The sequence below is a fragment of the Leopardus geoffroyi genome, chromosome A3, assembly GCF_018350155.1.
Source record: "Leopardus geoffroyi isolate Oge1 chromosome A3, O.geoffroyi_Oge1_pat1.0, whole genome shotgun sequence".
NCBI classification, from domain to species: domain Eukaryota; kingdom Metazoa; phylum Chordata; class Mammalia; order Carnivora; family Felidae; genus Leopardus; species Leopardus geoffroyi.
The window spans coordinates 68,644,408-68,667,229 of record NC_059336.1 but is presented as its reverse complement, the minus strand read 5'-3'; the positions used below and the strand labels follow the sequence as shown (position 1 = coordinate 68,667,229).

General features: G+C 36.3%; 1 long non-coding RNA gene across 1 annotated transcript in view; it reads right to left on the bottom strand.

Moving 5' to 3' along the window:
- LOC123579693 overlaps positions 1-22,482 on the bottom strand; it is a 28,583-nt gene extending 6,101 nt beyond the window's left edge. The window contains exon 1 of the long non-coding RNA XR_006702899.1: positions 22,429-22,482. This is a non-coding gene — a long non-coding RNA (uncharacterized LOC123579693). The remainder of the gene's footprint in view (positions 1-22,428) is intronic.
- Between the last annotated feature and the right edge of the window lie 340 nt (positions 22,483-22,822).

The window sequence follows — 22,822 nt, the reverse complement described above, 5'->3', positions numbered from 1 at the left end:
AGAACTATTTATATCCCAGGAAGAATTTTCATCAAAAACGATGCAGATGGCAGTGATTCCTCAAACAGCTTCATTGAATATGCCCATTTGACCAGTATAGAAGAGTCACAATAGGTTATCATAAACTTAATTTAAAAGTGTCACCAATTGAAGCTGCCTTTCTCATCTGTCAAATGCACATATCCTCTATACCAATTAGGAAAAAAAAAAACCTACCTGAAACAGTCTTTTAACTGTCATAAACAGCAATTTGTCTTTATTTATTTTTTTACCTCAGAACTATGCCAACTCTCCCACTCTATGTGATGGTCAATTTCAACAGGATCTTTGTTAATATCCAGAAGGACATTTTTCTCACCACCATATTGGTGATATGCTGATTAGATTTGGTGGCAGTGGGTAGTAAACACCTTCAATGCTTTTGTAAGACACGTATATGACAGAGTGACATCTAAAAGTTAGGAAAACTCAGAATCTGCTACTTTACTAACATTTCTATTTATCCAGTGGTATAGGGGAAGAGTCAGCAAGCATTTTCTGTGAAGAAATAGATAGTAAATATTTTAATTCTTTTTAATGTTTATTTCTGAGAGAGCAAAACAGAGCATGAGCCGAAGAGGGAGGGAGGAAGGGAGAGAGAGAGAGACAGAGAGAAACAGAGAGAGAGAATCTGAAGCAGGCTCCAGGATCTGAGCTGTCAGCACGGAGCCTGAAGCAGGGCTCCAACTCATGAGCCGTGAGGTCATAACCTGAGCTGAAGTCCGCGCTTAACCGACTGACCCAACCAGGTGCCCCTAGATAGTAAATATTTTAGGCTTTGTGGTCCATATCGTCTGTATCACAACTACTCAGCTCTGCTAGTGTATTATACATGCAGCCATAGACAACAGTTAAATGAATAAGTGAACCACTGTTTTAATAAAACCTTACTTATAAAAATAGGTGTCAGACCAGATTTGGACTTATTTTTCTGACTCCTAGTCTACAGCATATCATGATAATGCAGCAAGGTAAAGCTTCTCATTATACCTTGTACTTATCTTTTTCTTATTTTTCTTTGGGATAATTGATCTCTCAAAGACTGAGGTGACCCACAACAGGTACATTTCTTAAGTTTTCTTTCACTATTGAAAGATTAAATTTTTCCTTATTCATTTAAGTTTCTCTAATAAAGAAATTTCTTTGTAATATACATAATACAGAGTTTTAAGTCTCCTTTGGTGCTTTTGGCTTTCCTGCATTATTTTCTTAATTCTGAAAACATCTTAATATAAGATTTTGTGTATTATTTACTAGACTGAATTTTTTCCTAAATTTCATTAAGAATGCAAAGCATATATAAAATTGTCTTTGGTTTCTTGTAGATCATGTTCTCCAGTATGCTTATCCTATACAACTTCCTTCATTTTTTTATTATAAAATTTTTTACATTTTCCATGTTGCTGTTTTCCTTTTTCTCTTTATTCCTTATGAAGAACAAAAATATATGTATGCAGTGTTTATTTGAAATTTCAGGGTGAATGTATTCTGTCTCATTTTTTTAATTCTTTTTTTAACGTTTATTTATTTTTGAGAAGAGAGAGACAGAGCATGAGTGGGGAAGGAGAGAGAAAGAGGGAGACACAGAATCTGAAACAGGCTGCAGGCTCTGAGATGTCAGCACAGAGCCCGACGCGGGGCTCAAACTCATGGACCATGAGATCATAACCTGAGCTGAAATCGGATGCTTAACTGACTGAGCCACCCACGCGCCCTTATTCTGTCTCATTTTTATAGCTAGTCCTACCTAAGTATATCATTTACCCCTTTTCAGATCCTAAATTTAAGGACAAGTTCATGTGCACAGGGTCTTCTCACAAGGGCGTTGTACAGAAAGCATTTACCTAGTGGAGCTTTGCTGAGATGTGATGAGATGTTCACTTGTTTCCATTCCCTGTTTCTCAGAGTATCATAAGGGAAATTTATTCCTGGATAGTTTGAAATAGTCTGAATTTCTTACTTTTCAAAAGTAGCTTATAAACCCTGTAAGTTTTACAATACAGTTCTCCATATACTCTTTATGAATCGACCACAAAATCCCAGCAGGCAATAGTCAGATGCCACTTGTAGAAGGTGATGATTTCAGAATAGATATAAAAAGTAAGATCTTGAGGAGACAGAGATGGGGCCGGCAGGTGAGCTCTGGTTGTGTCAGAAGGCAGCTTGTGTGAAATCCTGGATTATTGTTAGATTTTCTTTTCATCCTCACAGGCTCCAAGGCTCTGATGCAGTAATTAACCATATTTATGTGTGGAAACCATCTATTATGTTCCTTCATTGTGGCAGTGTTTCTATTTCATAATCATGAGTCTCTTAAGGAGCCCTTTCCAATTTAGTTTATCTGCAATGTAATTAGAGGGTCATTTCTATATGAACAATGTTGTACATATAGTAATACTCAGGAAATGATAACTGCTTGTTATTGGCATATGATTTTTGACATTCTTAGTTGACAACACTATTTGAATTTTCCAATTATTTTCTGGATGTTTTTGATCTTTCCATGGCACATCCCCCAACTTAGATGCGTGAGTCCCAAATTTATACATATGAAGCAGATTAATTTCAGCTTCCTGGTCTCCCCCTTTAGAATGCCTGATTTAGTAGAAATCAGATGGAACCTAGGAACCAGTATTTACAGCAAGTCTACAAAATGATCCTGACATGGGAAGATGGGGGAAAACTTTGTTAATTTCATAGTATTTTGAAGATTTTGAGTGTTTCAGATCAGACAGAAAAACATCTGCCTTATTGAATATAGTTTCCAGGTTGCTTCCAGATCTTGGGTTGTCATGTAGAACAGCTTGAGTATAGACTGGTATGAGAACCTCCTACCTTGCAGCCAAAAAGTGAGTTCTGCCAGTCATTTTAGCTGCAGGCTGGGCTGTCAAAAGATTAGAAGTGGTAATTATTATCCCCTGGTCTGAAACGGTCTTTATCTGCAGCTGAGTAGCTCTTAGGAAGAGGTAGAATTGTCACCCTTTCTTTGAAAATAACAAAAAGGAAATGTTGCCTATTTGATTTTTAATGCTGAACTTCCCTGGATCCTTAGAATCAAAGAGCAGGTGTATTAGCACTGGGTGGTATTTTCCTTCACAAAGTGTGGTTTGAGATACAAAGAAAGGGGAGATAATGATAAGCAGTGATCCCTGAGTGAAATCTCATTCTTTTGCCATATGCTGGTACAGTATTCTGCTCTAGTATATTAGGTCAAGTCCCTTTTTATATTTATTAATATTTTCATTTCATAGCTAGTCAGGGTATCAAGTTTTACATATTTGTTACTTCCTGTGTTAAATGGCATTGTATTCATTTTTCTGCTAAACTACTTTATATGGGGTGAGATTCAGAGTTAATACTCTGGAAATTAGTATAATTCCTGGGTTAAGTAATATTCAATAAATATTGCTTAGATTCTAAACAGAGCATCTGTCTACTATTTTCCAGAATTTTAGAGCATCAAGACTACTTCCTGGGGATTCTATTTATTAAAATGGGCCTTGCAAGATAAATTTGTCTCTGAAGGATGAGAGTAAGTCTCATATTTTCAAGTCTCATCCCACAGTCTTGTGTATTGCTTTGGAAACAAATGCTTAACTAGGAATGGTTACCTAATTCCTAATTATACTACTTCACATAGTCACTGTAACTTGATACACTATTAACTTAGCAAACTGTCATAGCTCTTATCACGTGTACCTCATTCTACCTTGTATCACTGTTATTTGTAACTCCAGCTTTTTCTTCCCTACTAAACATTGAGGTCATGTATTGATATTTTTACATTTTTCCTGCATTTGTGCAGTCTTTTGGCTATGGCAGATGCTCGAGATCTATTAAATGATTTGACTGTGTTTATTTCTGTATTGATCTTATTGTTATAATTATAATTAGTATTTTAAAGATGTTTCCATTATCATCATTATAAATTCTCTCTAAAAGGAAGATTGAGGAATGCCTTGGTGGCTCAGTTGGTTGGGTGTTTGACTTTGGCTGAGGTCATGATCTCACGGTTTGTGGGGCTAGCCCCGTGTCAGGCTCTGCCCTAAGGGCTCAGAGGCTGGAGCCTGCTTCGGATTCTGTGTGTGTCTCTCTCTCTGCCCCTCCCCCACTCATGCTCTGTCTCCCTGTCTTTCAAGAATGAATGAACGCTAAAAAAATAAATAAAAGGAAGATTGACTAATATTTTGATTAACCAGAATTCATTTTATAGTGAGAATGATATTTAATTACAAATAATTATCTAAAGAACTAAGTCCTTGTAACTAGATTTCCAGTTATAGCCAAAATATACCTGACATATATGAGAATATTTATGAGAAGAAGTGAGTTCATATTATTTCAGTTTATTGGTAAATAAAATTCTAATTGATGAAATAATCAAGAATTGGAAGGTTGTAATATATTTCTTAAATCTGTTTCACAGTTTACATTTCACATGGCATATCTATTCAGTATGCCATTGTTCATATGAAAATAACACTATGAAGTTTATTATCTATTTATATGGGGGTTATAAAACAGATAAGTATATCATCATGCGTAAACATTTATTAGCAGCCTGATATACACACAACAATGCACAATGCATTGATACAAGGAGGTATCCATCTACCACCTAGGGTCTTGTAGCAATGATCAAGAAAAGAATGATCTCAAAATAGCATGTGCATGTCAAGGCTGCCTTTGTTTAGCCTGGTAGATCTCATTTTGGGCTTTTTCTTAGTGCCTTTCAGGCCTTCCCTAGGTAAGCCAGCTTGCTGTCATTGCTCTTTGTATGCACAGTCGTTCTGCCCTGTTTGTAATTGTGCTGTGGCAGGCACTTAATAAAGCATCCTTCCTGCTGCCTTTGAGCCTGTCAGCCAGCAGTTGTTTAGGTATTCTGTTATCATCCATCTCCCCATCTGCCCTACCCAGAAGAGTTATGCTTCAGTAAGTATTGCTTCAAAGTGGATAGACTGGCTGTCCTCTAGGATTTCATTGTTGGTGATCCTGCCTCACCATTTAATTAAATAGAACTTCCCAATGAAGCTTCTCTGGAAGCCATTTGTAGAGTCCTGAGCCACATGTAGAGTCCTGAGCCATTCTGTACACTGTGACACATATGTAGACTTTCAGTTTCATTCAGAGTTCAGGATGAACTAAGCTAGCCACTTCTCTTCCAGCTGAAGACACCATGATCTATCTGGTTCCTTTGCTTGAAGAATTCTTATACATTTATCAAATAAGAGTTGGTGTCAGACACAGTCTGTATGTTTGGGATGTTCATTAAATATAATTAAACTCTGTGTCCCAAGGACCACATCATCTTGTAACTAGGGTAAAATGTGTTAAATGCTATAATAGAGGTTTATGAAATATGTTTTGGAAGTACAGAGGAAGAAGGAACTCTGACTAACACATAGAGTAGGAGGAGTGAAGCAAAGATGAAACTAGCATTTAGGAGTCAGACATTGTAAACTGTGTTGGCAAAAGGCCCACTCATACCAAAAGTATAAAGGCAACTCTAAGAAAGGATATATGTACCCAGTGAAAGTTCAGTATAGAAGCATGTGTTAGCTCTCCCAGACCATGATTTATCTCAATCTATCCATAACCAAAGACCCCAATCTTATAAATTTACCTATGAATAAAAATGTGCAAAGAGTATAAGTGATTTCCCTAGTGCACACAATTAGTTAGTAACATCTTTAGGTCTAAAATACAGATTTCCTGACTAAAATGTGGTTATAAAAAAAGAGGGGGATAGCTTAAGGTTAGAATGATTTGAACTGTAATAAACCCCTCTGTCAGTCTCTCTAGGAAGGCATTTTTTGGATACATAATACATAGGAACTGGGATTTGGAATTAAGTGATTTCTCACATACCAACACTGGGAACTCTAAGGTATGGCTAGGTGTCTAGATTATAGTGAGTTGAGAAAAGTAATGACATTAATTCCTTTTTAGTCATAAACACCATTATACATATCAGATAAAAGCCAATCTCAAAATTTGAATAATGCTTACTATTTTTTTATACAAACCAATAAATGGTTAAAATATTATGTCACTGGGGAATAGTTTTAGCCTTTACTTATTTAACTTTTCTGTGATCTCTGACACTGTTGGCTACACATCTTCCATTTTCAAAACTGCTATTTATATTTACATTTTGGATCCTAATGTACTATGTCCTGGTTTTCTCTGTTTTTGCCTTCTCACCACACTCTGTTCTCTTTCCTTAAATCTTGGTGTTCATCAGGTCTACATCCTTAGCTCTCCTTCCCTTTTTTGTTTTTTCCTCTCCACTGTTGGGTAGGGGGTGGTCTTACCTAAATGCATAGCTTCTCAATGAGTTATTTTTAATTGGACCACGTGACTAAACCTAGAAAGTATCCAACTGCTTTTTCTGCTTGAATGCCCAGATGGATCTTAATCCAAACATTTTTTTTAACTTCCAGTGTAGTTAACATACAGTGTTAAATTAGTTTCAGGTTTATAATATAGTGATTCAACAGTTCTATATATCACTCAGTGTTCATCAAGATAAATGTACACTTAATCCAAACATGTTTAAAGCCTGATGTTATCTTTTTCCTCAGACCTGTTCCTCCTCCTTTGTTCCCTCTCTTTGGAAATAAGAACACCAATTGACCCCATTGTCCACATCTGAAACCTGACAGTCATCTTGGACACCTCCCATTTGCTCACCCCCTAGTGACCACATGCTCTAAATTTTACCTTTTCCCTACTTTCTACACCCTTTACCATTTTTTTTTTACTCATGCTTTTAGTGTCTTGACTGAATAATTGTAGCTGCCATATAACTTGTCTTCTCTATGCCTACTCCTCTCCTCTCCACCTCCCCCCGCCCAACTCAGGATCTGCAGAGACCTTTATAATACATAAATGTGATTACAGTTCTTTAGTTTTCTCTGGTTTCTGCAAGCTTCAAATTCAAATACCTAATCTTAGTCACAGGGCTTTCAGAGTTTACCTCTGCACTAATCTCCTTGCACCATCTCATATGCATCCTGATCCCATGTATATCAACTGCTTTAAGATCTGCAAACATATTGAGCTACCTCTGGCCACCACTCCTTCCCTTGGAGCCCCTTCCCAGCTGTTTTTCTTTTCTCCTGTGATGCCATTCACCTCCTTCCTCAGCTAGTACCTTCTATTTATCCTTCAAATCCTGGCTTAAGCACCATCTTCTTGAAAAAACCTTCCTTGATTTAGGATTTCTGCCCCTCTTCTCCAGTGGCATCTGGTGCTTAACTCCCTCCATGTAATTCATTATCAAACTATAAGCTCCCTGAGGTCAGGAATTTATCTTACTTGATTTTGTATGCTGAGCTCACAAGATAGAACCTAGCATATAGACAAATGAAGATCTCATTTACAAGAGCATGGTGAAAGAAGCAGAAAAAGAATTATAAAAATGGATCTTTTTAAAGACGCCTCTCAGACAGCCGGGTAGAAATACAAATGTGAGATTGACACTAAGTGGAAAAAGCTGGCAGGTAATACAGGTTGGAACCCTTGTTGATTACAGAGAGGGGGTGTGTGAAGAGAGGTAATGCAGAAATCTAGCCCTGCAGATATACTGTGACTCCATAATTAGTCCCTTGAGCGATATTTATTTTAATTTAAATGAGCAGGAATTTCTGTTTATAGCTGCTCAGTAACATTTTTAGTGTCTTCTGTATACAGACCCTTTGCTTTTCCCCAGGACACAAAGATGAGTAAGAAGGATGCTTACAGCTAGTGGAAAGCAAGACACTTGTACAGTGCAGGGCAAAGGGGGTTGGGTGGCTGTTAGGATAGTGGTATATCAAGTGACATAGAAACAGAACACTGAGACAGTGCTTGTTTTCAGGGGAATGAAGATGATTGGAAAAGTATTATTAAGGAAAACCTCATAGAGGAGAGGACACCTCCAATGACTACTGAAATATAATGAAAGATTTACCATTTAAAGAAGGGGAAAAAACGAACCACAAGAGGGAAGCCACTAAAGCATATAGCTGTAGGGTGTGTATAGAAAATAACTACTTCAGTAATATTAGAGCATAACTTCTTCTAATGGGAAAGTATACAGCTTCCTTTGCACAGCTTCTAGAAGGTTAGCTGTGGCCATGCACTGGACAGTTGGTGTGCCATGATGAGAAGTTTGAACTTAACATATAATAATCAGGTAACTATGAGAGAGTTTTACTGAGGGAAGTGGCAAAGTCATATTTGCAACTTAGAATGGACCACTCTGGGTAGAATGAAATGGATATACTAGAGATGGGGAAGAAGCAGAAGAATATTGCAGAGAAAGACCCATTAAAAGACGAGACTATACGAATAAAATGAGTGGAAAGGCCACATCCCAAAAACATTTAGTAAGTAAAACCAGAAAAAATCAGCAACTGGAATTTCTAATTTGTATTTATTTAAACATCACATCTTTGGCTAACAGATTTCCTTATTGCTTGGAGAAATTTTAATTTTGTAAAATTAAACAGCAAAAGGATGCTAAACATTCACTAGTAAGCATGAGTGCTGTTCTGCTCTTGAATAAAATTTAGACCCCAAGAAAAATACACTGTGTGAGTCATTATGAAGTGTTCACATCACATTGCAGCCATACAGTGAGTTCATTCAGAACTGACACTCCTTGGGGAGCCTGAATGGCTCATTTGGGTAAGTACCCAACTTCAACTCAGGTCATGATCTTACAGTTTGTGAGTTCGAGGCCCGCATCAGGCTCTGTGCTGACAGCTCAGAGCCTGGAGCCTGCTTCAGATTCTGTATCTCCCTCTCTCTCTCTGTCCCCCCATTCTCACTCTGTCTCTCTCTCTCAAAAATAAATAAACATTAAAAAAATTAAAGAAAAAAAAGTTGATACTCCTCTGGGCCCTTGATTAGATGTACCTGACATGGTTTATTTCTTACATGAGGAAATGTGCTTTCCGTTAAAGGTTCCTGGTAAGTAGTGCAGGAAGGCATTCTGATACCATGTCAAGTACAATGTACATTTTGCTAATTCTGTCTGGAGATTTTAAGTCCAGACTGATTTAATGAGAAATGCAAATTACTAAAGTTGAATACATAATATATTAAATGTATTTTTCATTATTGACCAAACAGGGAAACAGTAGCAAAGTTTTTTTTATGTCTGAGAACATTTTAAATATATTTAATCAAAAGATAAGAAATTTTTATAATTATATTTTCTTTTCATGCCTATATGTTCTTTCTATGTACAATTTGTAATAAAGTTAAGAATATTTTTAGGTATACAAAGATAGCACAGAGAGTTCCAATGTATCCATCATCCAGTTTCCCTAATGTTTATTTTTATATTTTATATTTGTAAAAAGTAAGAAATTAACATTGGCATGTTGCTATTGACTACAGACTTTACTAAACTAAACTCACTAGTTTTTCCACAAATGTCTGTTTTCTGTTCTTGGGTACAATTCAAGATACCACTGTATTTAATCATCATGCCTTCCCTACTCTGTGACAGTTGCTCAGTCATTCTCAGTTTGCATGATCTCGAGCATTTGAGGAGTATTGTTCAGGTATTCTATACAATATTCTTCAGCTTGGGTTTGTCCGTTTTTCTCATGATCACTTTGGGGTTATGGGTTTGGGAGAAATAAAGACCATAGAAGTGAAGTGGAATTGTGGTATCCTATCAGGGAATTTGTGATAGCAACATGACCTCTCACTGATGATGTTAACCATAATCACTTTTAAGGTAGTATCTGCCATGATTTTCCACTGTAAAGTGATTATTCTTCCTTTCCATACTCTGTTCTTTGGAAGAAGTTGCTAAGTATAGCTCACATCCAACGTAAGGAACATTATGCCTCACCTCCTGGAGTAGGAGATATCTGTGTACACTATTTGGAATTCTTCTCTAAGGAGGATTTGTCTCTCTGCCCCCATTTATTTATTTATTCAAACATTTATGTCCATATGGACTCATGGATATCTATCTTATACTCGGGTTTTAATCTAATATCGTCTTATTTTGTTCATCAAATTGTTTCATGTTTGGCCGTTGGGAATTCTTTCAGTGGGCTCCTGTTCCCTTTAGCATGCCCAAATCATTTTGCTTTTTTAACACTTTCATTACTGTATGACCCTACAGGGTGTTCCAAGCTCAGCTTGTATAATCTCTTCCCCTGCCCTAGAATTAGTCATTTCTCCAAGGAGTTCTGGTTCCTTGTGTTGGAGAATGATATTTAACAATCAAGATCTTGATGACCCTGCTTTTTGAAAACAGTTTTTCATTGCTTATCTTGTATTCTAAGAACAAACCAGAAAGGTCATCCTCCTATCATCCTTGTCCAAAGAGAAGTTATGACTTAGAGAATTTTTAAAGTATATGAACTTCCATTCTCCACTATTGGGAGTTGACTCATAACTGACTCACTGACCTGGTGATGCTGGTGTTGGCATTGTTTTGTACTTACACAGTTTGGTTATGAAAAGTAATTCAGGGATTACTTTATGTATCATTAACTCCCTTCGTTTTATAGAGGAACCAAATGTAGCCCTGAGTATGAAGCATATGCCCAAAGACACACAGCAAAGGAAACTAGTTCTTTACCTTTAGTGAATCAAATATTTTCCGTGTTTACATTCAGTGTGTGTTTACTCATACCTTTTAAATCAGCGAGACTCAACCCTGGCTCCTTCTTGGGCATATTTAAAAATCCCTATGCCCAGATCCCACTATTGGAAATTCTGATTTTAAAATATTCTGGAGTAGTACCTAGCAACTAGGTTTTTCTTAAAGCCTTACAGCCAGGGTTGAAAATTATTGCTTTAAATGAGCAAACTTAATCCTGCCAGGGCTCAGATATAGCAGACTATGTTTTCTTTACTGTGACGTTTCTGAGTGATGTTGGATTTATATTGTACAACTTGACACCTCAAGTCCATCAATTTAATTTGACAAACTTGTGTATCATTTACTTTGTGCTTAGCACAGGGATGGATTCCCTGGGGAGGAAAAGATTAAGAATATGAATCAGTTATAGTCTCTTCCATCTAAGAGCTTAAATTAACAGGGGTACTGATATGGATACAAATAAGTAGGATAAGAAGAGAGACAGGTGAATGCTAAAAGAAGCATGAAGCTCCAGGGAGGGAAATGGGGGTTCAAAGGAATAAGGAATGTTGATGTAAGTGGATAAAGGAAGGGGCCCCTTCCTTCTGAGACTTTATTATCCTCTATGGATAGCCTTTACCAAAACTGTAGCTATCCATGGAAGCCAGAAGTCTTACTATTTTGTATGGAAAGTCTATTAGTATCATGCATTAGTTAACATGGTTACTGCCCTGGTCTTGATTAAGCTCCCTCAAGCAGGATGCTAAGCATACCATGTTAACAATGAATCCAGCTCCAAGAAAACGTATGTTATTTTTAGGCATCTTGACTGAAAATTGCTTTGTCCCATCACCGGGCAATGCTTTTATTACTGTTTTTACTGCTGGCAAATTAGATTGCATGTTGTAGAAATTATGCATAACTGCACAGTTTTTAATATTTGCTACTGTAATCATTTCTGTAATTATGATATGGAAGCTAGTGCTGCAAGCTGTTCCTGTAGATGGCTATTTCACTGAGCTCTAATGATATCTACTGAAAATTCTCTCTGCAAAGGCCCTGCTAGCAAGTGCCTCCCTGGTGATGTGAGGCAGATAAGCTTTATCAGTTGCTGTTAATGAGCTTGATTTATGATGTTGGTGGTTTAATCTGACAAGTTATTTTGGGTTTTAGACATTTACATTCCAGCCTTTGGTATTTCCTTCCCCGTCCCTTAGGGGAGAGAAAGAAACCTGTTAGAATCTAAAACCAACGGGGTAATATTATTCACATACCACATTTTCTTGTAAAAACTCTCTCCTAGGTGCAATGTCAAGTTGTGTAATACATATTAAGAACAAGACACATGAAACTGTTAATTGAATAAAGACAAATTATTAATTGTGGAATGGCTTTATGTTTGCTCTGGGAGTTGCCTAAAATACCACAATTAATAGGTCCATTACCAATTTTCACAAAGTGAGGTGATGCCTCAGCAGCTGTTGCTTCCCTGGTTGAGCTTGTGGTTTATCATTAGGTTATTCTGCCTGATTCATACTGTTGCCAGAAAATGCATATGTACACAGAGTGTACATCCCAAGGGAGACGAAAACCCTAAACTGGCCTTACACATAAATAAGGAGGGCAGTAGCCCATGGTTGTGTGATTTGTGGGGTCTGCAGGAGCATTTGCTCTCCCCCAAACCCATCCTCCCAACACCAGCCCAAATACCATGATGTCTGGAGTTCTGCCACATGAGCTTTGGAAATAGTTTTGCTCTCTTTATGCTCCTGCTAAAAAATTTTAGCAGTAGGGGAGACTAACAGATGAAGTTTTCACAGGCTTATGTAATATTGCCCTCAATGAATTATGTCAACTTGGCCAAAATGGAATGGACTGCCTCCAGCTGTAGTGAATTCTTCTACATTGAGGTGTCAAAACAAGAGTCTAGAGGATGTTGGCAAGCATTCAGGAATTGAATTGGTATGAGTCCACTAAATACTATACACTTTTCTTCCAACTCTGAGTTTCTATCATTGCATCAGTCAATGAAACTCTCTGAACCTTTGCCTTACCTATAAAATAGACTACTAGGATTTCTTCATTCTCTTCAAGCTTAATTCAAGTCTTACAGTATGAGAGAATAGGGTAGGCAAATATGTAGAAGATGTGATAAGAGGAAAAGAGAAAAAAGGATTTTCAAGAATTGGCTTTACTACCTTTATAAAGGAGATGTTGGTTTCATTTTTCTTTGATGGGTAATAATTCACCTAGAGTCATTAGAGCGTGGATGCCTATGGAATCCTCTGAACTCAATGGATACTTTCCCTGTCATCTGTTAGGTAATATTGGAGAGTGGCATGCTTTATGTCTTTGCCAACATCTGAAAGTCTTTTAAATAAGAAGGAGATAGCATCAGCACAGGGGAGTCACCTCTTAACAAGTCCAACTGAAGTTGGACAAACTTTTCAAACTCTTATCCACCCTTCTTGCTACCTTTTTTCCCCCTAATTCCTCTTTTATCATAATCTGAATAGTGACCGACAACTCAGTTTCTGATCTTTTTTGCTATCTTCTCCACTTAATTTCCTGTTTCCAATTCCTCCTTTATACCTTTCTCTGCATTTCTTTGTACACAGCTCTCTGGTTAAGGGAGTAGATTATGACACTAAAATGAAAGCACACAGCATTTTTTCCCCTTGCCAATGATCAAGCCTGAGATTCAACTGAAAAGAGTTAAGGAAATACATTTTTTCAATGGGATGCCATTTCCACAATTCTTCCCCTAGAACACCTTGCTTTCTTTTTATCTTTCTCTACAAACTCTTCTTTTTCATTCAGCTTTGTAAAATGCTGATGAGGGCATTGACCCAACTAAAAGCAGAGATAATTGGAGAAATTCATTTGAGCGTTCACCTTCTAATTTTCATTTGTGAGTACCCTGTTTATTAAGAAGAGCAGCATTCTTCTGACCCTCTTGATTTTGTATCATTGGTAATGTTCCCCCTTGTGTAACTATACTAAAACTAAAAAATGTTTTATGAGTTAGATCACTAACAATGACATCATTGGAACACTGTCACCTAGGTAATAGAATAATTACCATAGCAACAGAGCCTTTATCTTTTAGTAGCTATAAAAATTTGACAGATGGGAGAGATTGATTGAAGATTTAAAGCAGGACATAAATGTAACATTTCTTAGTGGCCAAAGTCATAGTCATGTCTTAAAAATTAATATCTTTTAATAAAGATAAATTGAATGTGAGGTATATATATCTCTATTTACTTCCAAAGTTAATTTCACTTTTGAGTAAAAAGAACATTTTATTCTTAGAAAAATTGAGATTAGATTATCAAATACAGGCACACTAATAGAATGTTTAAAAATTATGAAATTTTAAGACAATAGTAGCAAAACTATAGAATGATTGTTCTTACTAAATTGAGTAAACATCTGTACTTCCTGTAACTATAATCTCCATCTTATGAAAAATTCTGTTAAAATATATTTTTGACTTTACAAGTTTCAGTTGACTTAAATCCTCGGTGTGTGTGTGTGTCTGCACATCTGTGCATTTGTGTGTGTGTCTGTGTTTTCCTTTCCTTCATAGTTAAACAACGTGAACTTGATGTGCATTTTTTAGGCAATGCATCGCAACCTAGACGATTTGATTTTGTTACCTAAATAAAGAGGAGGTAGGTCAAAAGGCCATTTAGATATTTCTTATTTCTCCACCAAAAACTAAAACCAAATGTGGGTAGTCAACTTAGTTTCTCATTCTTAATTCACTCATCTCTGAGAAAATTATTAGTTAGGGGTGCCTGGGTGGCTCAGTTGGTTAAGCCTCCACCTTTGGCTCAGGTCATGATCTTGGGGTTCCTGGGTTCGTGCCCTGCATGGGGCTCTGTGCCAACAGCTTGGAGCCTGTAGCCTGCTTGGGATTTTGTGTCTCCCTCTCTCTCTATGCCTCTCCCCTGCTTACACTTTGTCTCTCTCTGTCTCTCAAAAAGAAACATTAAAAAACTTATATAAAATTATTATTTAGTAGGAGAAGTGGGCCCAGTTAATTATCTTATTGAACTTGTTGAAGGTGCCAAAAGTACCAGCAATTTCATTGCCAAAGAAGTATAGGGCATTAGGGGAGAGATTTGAATGAAAAGAGAATGCTTATTTAGTAATGTGTTTCTTGGCCTTTCCAGAAACTGAGGAGTAAGTTCACTAATAAAATCATTTATGCTTTAAAAATAATTATTTTTGCTAAGAAACATATATGTATATTTTAATATATTTACTTATCAATGAAAGCCTTGGGAAAATAAGCATTAGTATATATTAATCTAACAATACTTATAGACAGCACTAATACTTTTAGGATTTTTCTTTTTTGGCTCCTACCTTACTCACTGAAATTTTTATAATAACTTGAAGATTGATTATTAATATTTTTCATGATGTAAACACAAGACAAGAAGAGAACATAAGTCTAATCTACCATGTCTAATCTACAACAGGCAGAATCTACCATGTATCTTTGTTTCTGCCCTTAGAACAGAAAGAAGATCCCATTCAACTCCACTATAATAAATTGCTTTGTGGGATAAGGTGGTGTGTGTGTGTGGGGGGGGGTGTATTTGTCAGAGATTTTTCTCGAGTTCTCTTGTAGTCTTTACAAACTGAATTATAACTTTTCCATTTGCTCAGGCAAGGAAATTAAGGTTCATTTCATTCATCGGGTACAGAGTTCTCCCATAAGAAGTCATGAGCAGATTGTAAAATTAGTCAGACCTCAAGAGGTTACTCGGGAAATTAAAGTCTTTTACTTCAAGCTGACCTTGATGCAAGGCTATGAAAAGGATAAAACATGGGCTTTAAAGTAATAGAAACATATTGTAATATTTGGACCACAACTTACTATCTGTAAGACCCTGTTCCTTATGCCCATAGTTTCTAGTTAGAAAAATTAGAGAATTAGAGTAATACCTACTTTTAGAGAGAGAGAGAGTGAGCATGCACATGTATGTGGGGGAGGGGCAAAGGGAGGGGTGATGAGAGGGAAAGAGAGAGAATCTTAAGCAGGCTCCACGCTCAGTATGGAGTCCAATGAGAGGATTGATTCCATGACCCTGGATCATAACCTAAGCCAAAATCAAGAGTCAGATGTTCAACTGAGTGAGCCACCCAGGTGCCCCTAAAATAATACCTACTTAGTAGGATTGTTTGATGATATAATCATTTATAGTGGATGTAAAGTACGTAGTAGAGTGGGTCATAGTGGATATTCACTAAATATTGACTCCCTTCACTTTGTTTTTATAATTTCACAATATGATGGTTCTAGTTGTGATTAATATTAGAACTGGAGTGAGTTGAAGAAGGAAATGATCAATTTAAACCCAGTCTGAAATACACATGCCCAGGGCAGAGGGAAGCAATGGATGGCTAATGAGCTGATACATAGTGGCAGAGCCCCTGAGTAAGATATGCAAATGAAATTCCCCCTAAGCTTATTTCATAGATCAATAGGCAATATTGGAATTAGTTTCCTCTTTGTTTCAAGAACCTTTCCTTAGAGAAATTATGGAAGATAAAATAAAATTTTCCTGATTGAAGTTGTGGCTATGCCTTTGGCAGAGCTATTGCAAGTCAAGGAAGAGAAAGTACAGGTCCTAAGAACCAGGGTCCCTGATGCAGAGGATTGGGGAGAGGAATTCTCCAGATGCAGGGAAAGAGAAGACCCACCCAGGATACCACTTGTGCATCAGACCTAAAAAGCAACCAGACAAGAAGGAACACAAGGTTGGAAGACTCTAGAGATATGATCCAAAAGAAAAGAGAGAGAGAGAGAGAAGTAGCAGAATATGGAGATAACTTGATGTTTGGCCATATTAACAAGAGTTTCATAAGTTTTACCTCTCCAAAATTGATACAATTTTTTGAGAAGACCAGAAAAGTGATATGAGTAAATGGTACTGGGGAATTTGCATAGATTAACTATAAATGTTGAAAATTGATGACTAAAGAAGTATCGATATAAGTTTATTATTTATTTTGTTTCAAAGAAATAGCTCTCTGGTTCTTGAAAAAGACATTTTTGGGTTGCAGAGAATTTACAGCTCAAAGGGGTAGGGAGAGAATTTACAGTTGTACCTTTCTAAAGCAATTGCTTTAGAAAAAGGAAGGACAGGGGCCAATACTGAAGAATAAACCTGTCTAAAGTGTAGTCACACTGAGGCTGACTCAGGCACTGAGAATAGAAAGAAGGAGAATTTAATTTTATATGAGGCTAATATGACATTGAAACCAAAACAGAAAAGAACTTACTGAAAAGGAAAATTTAGGCCAATATCACTCATGAATATTGAAGCAAAACTCCTAAACAAAATATTAGCTACTGTATCTAGGAATACATTTTAAAATTATGTTGGTTTTATCCTGGGAATGAAGAGTTGAATTTAGCTTTAAGGATCTTTTAATGTAATTTACCATATAAACAGATTAAAAGAGAAAATACACATGATCATCTCAATATTTGCTAAAAAAAAGCATTCTATAGAATTTAACACCAATTCATGAGTAGAAAAGAAAAAATTAAAGAAGCTACCAAGAGAAATTTTCTTTTCCTAGTAAAGTATATTTAAAAACCCTACAGCAAATCATAATAATCTAAACATTAGAAGCATATCTATCATTGTTAGCACCAAATATAAAAGAATTATCACAATAAGTATAAATAAAGATGCTCATGATTTTTATGGAGAAAATCATAAAACTTTATTGAAAGACATTAAAGATGACCTACATAAAAAAGAAATATCATGTCCATTAATAGTTTCAATATCATAGAAGTAGCAATTCTCATTAAAGTAATCTATATGTTCAATAAAAATCCAAAGAAATCCTGACAGGGATTTTAATGAAATTGAACAAGCTGATTCTAGAATTAATATGAAAAAAATTCAAGAATAACAAGACATTCCTGAAGAAGAACAGAGTAGGAGGACTTGCTTTTTAATAAATCTTATTATAAACCCATTTTAATGAAGAGGGGGGTCATTGATAGAAGAGTAGATTAATAAACAAATAGAATAGAAAGCCCAATAACATAAGTCTCACATATATGAAAAATTGACCTATGAAATAAATGGTATCACAGTTAATTGGTGAAAGGATTTTGAAAATTGTTGTAGAATAATATAAGACATACAGGTAAAATAGAATTTGTTCATATAATAACAAGAATCAGTTTAAAGTGATTGTATAACCTAAATGTGAATGTTAGAATATAACTTAAGGAAATACCTTTGTGAGAAGAATTTCTTCACCAAGACACAGAAAAGATAAAACATAATTAAAAAGTGGTGAGTGTAAGTAGATTAATTATTTTAGTCGGCCCAAATACACCATTTAACAAGTTAAAAGAAAAAAAAGGTAACCAGTTAGAAGAAGCTATTTGCAAAACCTAATTATCACATGACTGGAATACAAAATATATGAAGTGCTCCTCCAAATAAATGAGAAAAGGACTAAAAAAATTGAAAGATGGTGAAATATATATTTATACTTCCTTATAAAGTTAAACATATGCTTGTCATATTACCATATAATTCCTTGGTATTTACTCAAAACTGAAAATGTAAGATCACATTCCAAAAACCTGCAAGTAGATGTTCTTAGAAGCTTTATTTGAAATAGTCCCAAAGCAGAAACAGCATGAATGCCCTCCAATGGGTGAATGGATAAACAAAATGTGGCATATCCATCCCATGGAATACTACTCAACAATTAAGAGGAAAGAACGGTTGATATATGCAACTACTTAGATGGATCTCATTGGCATTAAATGAATGAAAGAAAAATCAAATTTCAAAAGGTTACATACTATGTAATTCAATTTATGTAACATTTTCAAAATGGCAACATTACAGTGATGGAGAAAATATCAATGGTTTCCAGGGGTCAGGGTTGTTGGAAGGATACTAGAACTGCAAAAGAATAGCCCAAGGGAGTTTCTTGAAGCTGATCAGACAGTTCTGGATCTGTATTGCGGTAGTGCTTAAACAAATCTATATTTCATAGAATCCTTCACCCTCGCACACATACACATAAATGCGTGGGAAAACAAGTAAAATCTGAAGAAGGGGTGCAGTATATTTAGTATGCCATTACCAGTATTATGATTTTGATAATTGTATTATGGTTATGGAATATGTTATCCTTGAAGGAAGCTGAGTGAAGGCTCTAGCGCACGAACTCTCTATATTATATTTTGAGCTTCTGTGTGAATCTGAAATTCTTTCTAAATAAAAAGATAAAGAAAAGAGAACGTAGAAGCCAGCTTGAAATATCTCCTACTGGACAAATCTGGGATTATTCAAACACCAGAATAAATAATGACAGTAAAAGAATATGTCTTCCGAGAAACAGTAATACAGAATTAAAAGTGCAATAGTTTATTAGGGGAAGTACCTAGGAAGGATAAAGAAGAGACAGAGCAGAGGTAGGCAGGGAGAACCCCACATGCAGTGAAAAACTGACTCCTGTGAAGGGGAGATGGAAGGGAGGTGGATGGAAAGTCTCATACTGCAGTGAAGCTCTGAGAAAGTCTTGTCCAGGCTCATGTCCAGCCCAGAAGAAGACTGCATAGTTACGAGAATTTAGTACTGGGCATAAACACCCCAACTATAGTACCTATGCCCAGCACTGACCAGGAGCAGCCCTATGGAAGCAAGGCTTTGGCAGAACATACAGTGAGCAGGTCTTCAGGGGCAGCAACTGGAAGCTGTCAGACACCCACATCCTCAGAACAGATTCTTGTTAAAGATCTGAATGGTACATTTCTGTGGTCACACAAAATAGAACTTACCTAACTAAAATGAGTCCATGAATCCAAACTGAAAAAATTTTATAGGGGCACCTGGGTGGCTCAGTCAGTTAAGCATGCAACTCTTGATTTTGGCTGAGGTCATGATCTCACAGCTCATGTGTTCGAGTTCCGCATCAGGATCTGTGCTGACAGCACAGAGCCTGCTTGGGACTCTCTATCTCTCCCTCTTTCTCTGCCTCTCCCCTGTTTTATGTGCTTGCTCACACTTTCTCTCTCTCTCTCTCTCTCTCTCTCTCTCTCTCTCTCTCAAAATAAATAAATAAACATTAAAAAAAGAGAATTGATTCTTTAAAAAAATTATACATAGATAAATGAAAAAACTCTTTTTTAAATAAAATGCCAATTGATAAATAGAGAAGAAATGCACCACTTGGCCACCATCATAGTAAATACTGATGATTCAAATAGCAAAAACTGACGATTCAGGCAACAATCATCAATGGATGCTAAAATTAATAACTAGAGGTTTGAGGAGGAAAGAGCATATTTATATAGTACTGTTGGTGGGAATGTAAGTTGGTACAGCCACTATGGAAAATGGTATGGTGGTTCCTCAAGATAATTAAAACAGAATTACTGTACGATCCATCAATCCCACTTCTGGGTATATATTCAAAGGAAATGAAAACAAATTCTTCAAGGGATAACTGAACTCCCATATGTAAATGGAATATTATTGAGCTATGAGAAAGGACATCCTGCTGTGACAATATGGATGGATCCTAAAGTTATTATGTTAAGTGAAATAAGTCACACAGAGAAAGGCAAATATGCATAATGTCACTTATATGTGGAATCTAAAAAAGCAAAACTCAGAGGAACAGAGACAAGTAGGTACCAGGAGCTGTCAGATGAGGGGGTAAAAGAACACATAGGTCAAAGAGTATGCATTTCAAAAAAAAAAAAAAATTAAGGGGAACCTGGGTGGCTCAGTCGGTTGAGCAGCCAACTTCAGCTCAGGTCATGATCTCACAGCTCGTGACTTTGAGCCCTGCATTGGGCTCTATGCGGACAGCTTGGAGCCTGGATCCTGCTTCAGATCTGTTTGGGTTTCTTTTTAATATGAAATTTATTGTCAAATTGGTTTCCATACAACACCCAGTGTTCATTCCCACGGGTGCCCTCCTCAGTACCCCTCACCCACCCTCCCCTCCCTCCCATCCCCCATCAACCTGCAGTTTGTTCTCAGTTTTTAAGAGTCTCTTATGTTTTGGCTCCCTCCCTCTCTAACCTTTTTTTTTTCCTTCCCCTCCCCCATGGTCTTCTGTTAAGTTTCTCAGGATCCACGTAAGAGTGAAAACATATGGTATCTGTCTTTCTCTCTATGACTTATTTCACTTAGCATTAACACTCTCCAGTTCCATCCACATTGCTACGAAAGGCCATATTTCATTCTTTCTCATTGCCACATAGTATTCCATTGTGTATATAAACCACAATTTCTTTATCCATTCGTCATTTGATGGACATTAGGCTCTTTCCATTATTTGGCTATTGTTGAAAGTGCTGCTATAAACATTGGGGTACAAGTGCCCGTGTGCATCACCTGCTTCAGATCCGTGTCTACCTCTCTCTCTGCCCCTAACCCACTCGCATTCTGTCTCTGTCTCAAAAGTAAATAAACATTAAAAAAAAAAAGTATGCATTTACAGTTATGATGAGTAAGTTCTGGGGATCTAATGTACAGCATGGTGATTACAGTTAGTAATACTGTATTATATACTTGAAAGTTGCTAAGTGGATTTTAAATGTTCTCACTGCAAAAAAAGAAATGGTAATTATGTCACATGATGCAGGTGTTAGCTAATAACATGGTGGTAATTATTTTGCAATAAATAAGTAAATCAACTCACTGGAAACCTTAACTTACACAATGTTATATGTCAATTATATCTCTGTAGTGCTAGAAGAAAAGAAAAAAATTTTGTGTATTGGGTGATATTTTTTATAATGTACAAAATAATGATAGTACACTTTTATTTAACATGATCATGATGGGGCGCCTGGGTGGCTCAACTGGTTAAACGTCAACTCTTGATTTTGGCCCAGGTCATGATCTCACAGTTCATGGGTTTGAGCCTTGTGTGGGGCTCTGCACTAACAGCACGGAGCCTGTTTGGGTTTCTCTCTCTCCCTCTCTCTCTCTGTCTCTGCCCCCACTGCTCGCACTCTCTCTTTTCTCAAAATAGATAAATAAACTTTAAAAAAAATGATCATAATGGGTGAACTGCAGGTATTCTACCACTCAGCAATACACATACATTTAAAAAATTATAGAGTTTTATTGCATATCAAGACAGTTCTCTCTTCTGCGCAGATGGTAGTCTATTTAAATAATAATTTGGACTCCTTATTGTCAGTTTCCCAGTACATGTTGAACAAATTAAAATGACTAATAAGAAAAAGGGCAGTTTGGACATCTAATATTAGAGCTATTTTAAGGTTAATTACTTTGCATGTATTAAAAAATTTGAAATGGATAAGTACAGGCTATCTCATAATAGAGGCATACAGTTTAATGCAACACAGAAGTAACAAAAGAAAAAAAGTTCGGCAACTAGATAATGAATTTCATATCCTCAAAATCTTTTCATTTCCATATTGGAGATTCCCTCATCCCTATGCATTTCTTTTTTAGAATAACGTATCTAGCAAGCCGATGTTTTCTTTTCCAGTTACTTTCACAATTATAATCACATTTCATGCTCACTAAAGTGCTGTTAGTGTCGTAAGGCAAATTTAAGATTTATGATGAAATGAGAGAACTAGAATGTTGTAGTGGAAAGGAACTTGTGGCACTATTACTTACTCAACTATTTTTTTAGGTTATTTTTATGCAATTATCACAATGAATAAAATGGTTGTAGGCAATATATCAGAAATGAAACCTTGAAATTAACTTAATCAAGCAGCTATTTTACATTACTTGAGCTCCTTGGAATCAGGTGCAGTGAACTTAAACAGAACGGCTCCTAGGAAGGAGAAAATAAAGTTTGAATGATGATACTGACCAATTCTCTATAGCTCTAAGTGCCTAGATGTAGAGGTTTATTGTCATGTGCTCCCTGCCTAACTATTAGGACAGAAATAAATTACTGCATTTTTTTTTCCAGAAAGCATGATTGACCCTTCACCAGTAAGAAGTAATCCTCTTCTTTGAACTCCCATTGCCCCCTTCTCTGTACTTTTCTTAGAAAATCTATCACTCTCTGATACAATTAGGATCTGATTTTATGTTAGACTTTAAGGTTTTGATGGCAAGTACAGTATCTTTGTCTAGTACCTAACACAAGGTCTTGTGAAAAAAGGCAGATAAAAAC